A 6,000-nucleotide genomic window follows, 5' to 3' on the forward strand; every position below is an offset into this window, starting at 1 on the left:
AAAAATCATCTCCCTGTCCTGTCCTTCACTAGTTACTATGGTATAGACAGGTTCCCCCTCATCCTCTTCATACTCATATCAATGCTGCCCTCCAGTGGTTTAGTCCTACAGTAAGGACCCCACGGTAGATTTATTGCATTGTGATTATAGCCTCTTGGACAGATCATTATTCATGAAATGATCATTGATTTGCTGAGTTTATTTGCTGGCTTATTAATACATTTATTTACAGATTATTTTTTTTGCTATTTTTTTTCTGTATTTCATGTATTTGTTGATTTGCTAAATTTGTTTTGCTAATTTATTTTGCTAATTTAATTTGCTCGCCTTGAGGATCTCGTCTGAGGACAGTGGGGAGATACCGTCCTACACTGAGGACAGTGACGACTCCTATTCGCTGGAGCTAGACACAGACTCCTCCCACACGGGCCAGATGAACCTATTAGAGGAGATCCTTGACTCTCTGAGCACCACCAGCACAGAGCATGGCAAACTCAGCGCTGCCAAGAGCTTGGACTTCTTCAGATCTATGGACGACATCGACTATAAGGCTCCGGTAAGAGAAACATCTGTAACATCTTAACCACACTCATATAACCCCAGATACATACAGTAAATAGAGTCTGAACGTCATGGACAATATCTTTGCATATGGACAATATTGACTGAGGCACCGGTTAAAGAAAACATAAAAATGTGTAAACCACTCTGTGTCTGTATTCTAGAACAAGTCCAACCCCCACAGTGAGAGTAATCTGCCCCAGATGTGTACCAGTGGCAGCAGGGTGGGGGGAGTAAGTGGGGGAGGGGAACAGGGAGGAAGCTGGCAGGACGACAGTGCCCTCCACGGGAAGCACCTGCCCCCCTCCCCTCGTAGACAGCCTAGCAAGAGCAGCCTCAAGAAGCCAAAGCAAAACCCCTTGACAGCCTCTCCACCGGCCACAGCTGCAGTCCCAGCCAAGGACAACAAGGTCCCCAATCTCCTGCCCAAGACCCAGCCCCTTCATGCCAAGCCCCCGATCTGTCTCTCTCAGCCCCGTCCAGAGGAGCCTTCGCTCCCAACACCTCCATCACCACACCTGGGAGACCAAAACCCCTCATCCAGCCGCTCTCCTGCACCAACCCGTGCATCCACACACAATCCTCTACCGGCAACACACACCCCTCCACACACCTCAATGATGACCCGTGTTAGAGTCTCCACAGACCCCCAGCCTGAGTCTGAGACCAAACCCCAGACCACATCCAGCATCCTGCGGGGGAATGTACTGTCCAAGGAGACGGTGAGGCAGGATCAGGCCCTCCAGAGGCAGGTCAGTCAGGACAAAGAGAGGCAGGGTGTGAAGGCCAGGCAGCCATCTGTGCTGGTCCCCTGGGAGAGAGGGAGGCCAGAGGAGGGGGGACAGGGAGAGGACCAGGGCCTAGGGCTGGGGTTGGGGAAGGAACAGGGCAGGGTCTCTGGGGCAGAGGTCCAGGAGAAAGGCCTTCTAGAGGAGATAGAGTCCATGTGTCATCTCAGCTCAGCCTTCCAGACCAGCCTACAGCTGTCCCAGGTCCAGTGCCACACCAACAACACACATAATAATACCCACGCCAACAGCCACAGCAAAGCCACCGACAAGTCCTGAGACGGACAGGGGAAGGGGTGCTTGAGGTAGAAGTTGCCCTTAAGAATCAGACTGCCCTCCCCAAATCCTAACCTTAACCCCTGAGTGGAAAATGTTTACGAAAAGATCAGTGTGTTTTAACAGAGAACAAATTAATTTTTCCTTCGATCTGAAAGTATTGTAAAGACACAAAGTAAACCCCCATGACCTTGGTAACTCTTCCACTGTACAGTTTCCTAACACAATGCCTTAAACCAGGGATGGGCAACCACGGGACGCCTTTTGTAGGTCTGAGGACCAATTTCACAAAAAATATACAACTTTTTTTAGGAACTCAGTCGGGGTTTCAACTTGCTGTTAAGAGTTAGAATAATAGAGTACACAAGGTGCAATTTCGAAATTTGACTGTGCATCAGTAGTCACTCAATTAGCCCATGTCGGTTAAAATGTTTTAAATTGGTAAGTTAGTCTAGTGGCCAGCTACCTAAACTTGTAGTAAGCATGGTCGAATTACCGACCGGGTTGGGGCCCACTGATCATCAGTTATCATATTAAAAACTGTTAACATTTGCCTCCACCCAATGGCAAAATGTGTGGAATTGCAGGAAATTAGCTGTAAATTGTCTAATTGTTCTCTCTACCCCTGGCAAAATGTGTAGAATTGCAGCAAACTTGCTTTAAAACGGCAACATTTTCTCCACGCCCAATGGCAAAATGTGCAGATTTGCTGGAAATTAATTTTAAAACTTAAAATTGGTGGGGGAGGGGCGGGGGTATGGATCCACTAGCCACTACAGCCCCTCGTGATGAGTTTTTTTTGTGTGGCCCCCACCGCTATCAAAGTTGCCCATCCCTGCCTAAAACTGCGGTGTGCTTTGCATTTGGTACTGCTCAGTCTTAAAATGAATAATGTAACTGTTACTTTGGAAGCAGTTGATCTGCTTAGATCTACTATCACATGAATGTGGAAAACAGACAGCTTTCTCACTGTGCTTAGACATATTAAAGATAGTTTAATATATGTCGCACTCAGAGAGAAGCTCTATTTAGTTTGATTTCAGAGGCTTATCTATTTAGAGATGTATTTTTCTCAAGTGTTTGTTTCTCAGGATACTCCTGTCTGTTAGGAAAGAAATGGCGAAAAGGACTTGTGTAAATACAGAGGATATGAATGAATAGACAAGCCCATCCATGGCACCTATCTCACCGTCTCTTTGTCGGTCTCTCTCTCTCCCTCTCTCGCTTCCTGTCTCCATCTCGCCACTCCTTCCCAACTCGTGCTCGCTCTCCTCCATTCACCCTTCCATCCTCACCATCTCCCACAACCTCTGTCTATCCTCCTACCCTCACACACTCTCCTCCTTTCTGGATTTACCCCAGTGTTTTACGCAAAAGGCTCCGACTTTTCTGTTCCCATCTACGCGGGCTGGCACCCGTGTCTCAATGGGCTATGGGTGGTTTTCGGCCTTCGTTTACATAACAATGGCTAACTGGGAACTTGGAACACCTTGTCACAAAGCAACAGTCTTGATGATGCAGACGTTGTTGGATCTCCCCCCCCCCCCCCAAGTCTTTAGTGTCACACTCCTGATGGAAATAATATCACTAGAGCTTACATTAACAGAAAACACTGACGGCCCACTGGTGTGGGGGTATGTCATTGGTAAAACACCCGTGAGTGCTTTAGGAGGAGTGTGATTTCACCACTTGAAATCTCTGCTATGTGCACACACCGAATGAAATGCTTTGTCCCATACTCTGATGCTACCACACTGTGTTTGACTGGAAGGCTTGAGATGATTGTAGAACAGTACTAAAGCAATACGGCTCTCCTCTGAGAATATGGACGGACGTCCAAAGAGATTTTATAAGAATCTCCCATGGAGAGAATGCAAGCCCTTTGGGTAATGTCCAGAGATGGTGGCCACTCACTATCGTACCACTATAGTACATACAGACAAAGAAAGTATTTTCCAGTGCTTGTTTGTGGTTATGTTGATGATGAGTTTAGCCTCTTTTACTCTATTGATTTATGTGGCATGCCGTTGAGTGTGACGGTTTAACGGTAGCTCTTGCCCCGTCCTGAGCGTTGGGCTGTGGTAACGATGAGATCGTAAAGCGTTCTCCGTGGTTCTGGGAAGACCTCACTTCAGCTATTAATTTGGATTTGAAAGGGCCCCATGTACAATTTATGTTCGCCTATTCTATGTTTCAATTTTGCTATTTATTTGGGCAGCTTTGAAGTTGGAGCACTGTCTATATACTATGCAAAACGTATTCAAAGTTTCCAAATTCAGAATAGAATTTGAGGTTACCACTATAAAGATCAAGTAATTGGTAATCATATCTGTGAATCCATAGATCCTCTGGCCTTTTCTGAGTACCACTTAGTATGCTCAACACAAGTCATTAGGGAGAAATCGAGTGGCTTTAAAGAGTCGTCCTCTCAACGTTTCAATTGATATAGTCTGTATATGCAAAAAGTACATATTGTGCTCATCTATGGCACGTGCAATGATGTCCGAGGAGAAAAAACTGTGTTTGCTGTTTACAGTAACTTATTTGTTGTTGTTTACAGTAACTTATTTGTTGTTGTTTACAGTAACTTATTTGTTGTTGAAATATCGCAAACGGACATGGTTGTTTCACCATTAAGGATTCCAGCTTTAAATGCATGTTGGTCGGTTCTTTCACCTATGAGAACCACTAGAATAGACTTAATTTCGGTTTAATTCTGTTTTTAAATTTGGTAATGAGGCTTACTGTAGGTGTTCTTTTTTTCCCATCTGTGCTGATACTTCAATGGTCTTTCATACTGAACTCACTATGGAGAAGGATCTTGTTATGCTTTGTTGTAGGTAGTTATATTTTAAGATTTATTATAGATGAAAGATTGTATTTTTTGTGTTTTTAAGTATATTTTACAAGGAGAAATATATAACTGGTATAATAATATATTGTAAATGATTCATAGAACAAACAAGATTTGAATGTTGTTATATCATTTTTGGGGGGAAATATTTTGTATAAATATAATATGTGTTAACTCAAACCATTTACCATCCAGCCACTCACGTACCATGTTACAGCATTTCAATCCATGAGATAGGTGACTATCTGCATACCTATGAATTTATCTTCCTTTTTTCAGTTTGTGTTGTGCATGTACAGTAGAATACCCTATTTTTCCATTCCCCTGGTTCAAAATATCTGTGTGTATTGGCCATGTTCTGATAATCTTATTTTGTTGTTGAATGTGTTTAAAGTTAATCAGCTCAAAATTTAAAAAAAGGTAGCGTCAGGTTGTCCGATATCCACACTTCGTTTAGCCAACTTGAAATACTTTATTATTAGTTATTTCATCTACTACTGTATTAACTGCGATGGATTGTGATGTTTTACTTGAGCAATGTCTTACTAAACACTTGCAATAGTCAGCTAGGAATCCTTTGAGGCTGAGTATCTGTGTACTGAAAAGCTGGTATTTTTATGACTGAATGTCCGTTTACTGTCTCAAAGCTTACTGACTGATGCAGAAGAAAATAGGATGAGAGCTAACCTCTTCTATTCTCTTTTCTAAATGCTGCGATTGCATTTCCCCTTTTTTCCTGATACTCGTGTGATATGAAAGATCAAAACCACTGATTGTCAGGAACTAACAGAGGCATATCACTTGTCTTTTTAACCTTTCATCCACTGCAGTGACAATACTGAGACTTGACACGGTTCATGTTCATTCATTCACCTTTTCCACTGATCCCTAGACATGGTACTGTGGTGATTTGAATATGCTGTATGCAACCTACTGAAGTCTAGTGCGTGCACACTTAATTGCATGTTCTCAATGCCGAGAAAAACTGTTGTCTTAAATAACGTATAGGTCAATCTAATGTGCTATCAATGGAATGGTACAACTGTTTGCACTGTGAACTTAAAAATAAATATATTCATGTTAATGCAACATTGTCCTTTTTTTTTTTCTTAAATTCTCTCTGTAAAACATWTTTTTTTTTTAACACATACAAAAGGGCAGTGCAATTATACTCTCCTTTTAATGAATAAAGTCGATTCTTCACCTCAAAATCAGACATTTAGAAGCTGTAGACATGCATATAAACTACATATGCATGCCTCTATTGTACGCTGGGAGTAGGAGGGATTATCAGATCTGGAGGTGTCAATCTGCTGACTTCTCTCTAAAGCCCTCCTCTACTCCTTGAGGTTCCTCAACAGGGTGCGCATCGCCATTGGCATCCCCACTATCGCAGTCACTACGGAGTCTTCAGTGGCTGCGGTGGCCACAGTGCAGTGCTCCTTGGGCTCCAGCTGCAGGACACAATGGAGCTCCTAAAGCTTTGACTTCAAGGTGTGGTGGTCCCATAACAATTTCTGG

At 43.2% G+C, this 6,000-nt stretch overlaps 1 pseudogene; it reads left to right on the forward strand.

Moving 5' to 3' along the window:
• LOC111971415 (DENN domain-containing protein 1B-like) overlaps positions 1–5,568 on the forward strand; it is a 160,409-nt pseudogene extending 154,841 nt beyond the window's left edge.
• Positions 5,569–6,000: the final 432 nt, after the last annotated feature.

This window comes from Salvelinus sp. IW2-2015, linkage group LG13 (genome assembly GCF_002910315.2).
Source record: "Salvelinus sp. IW2-2015 linkage group LG13, ASM291031v2, whole genome shotgun sequence".
Lineage (NCBI taxonomy): Eukaryota > Metazoa > Chordata > Actinopteri > Salmoniformes > Salmonidae > Salvelinus > Salvelinus sp. IW2-2015.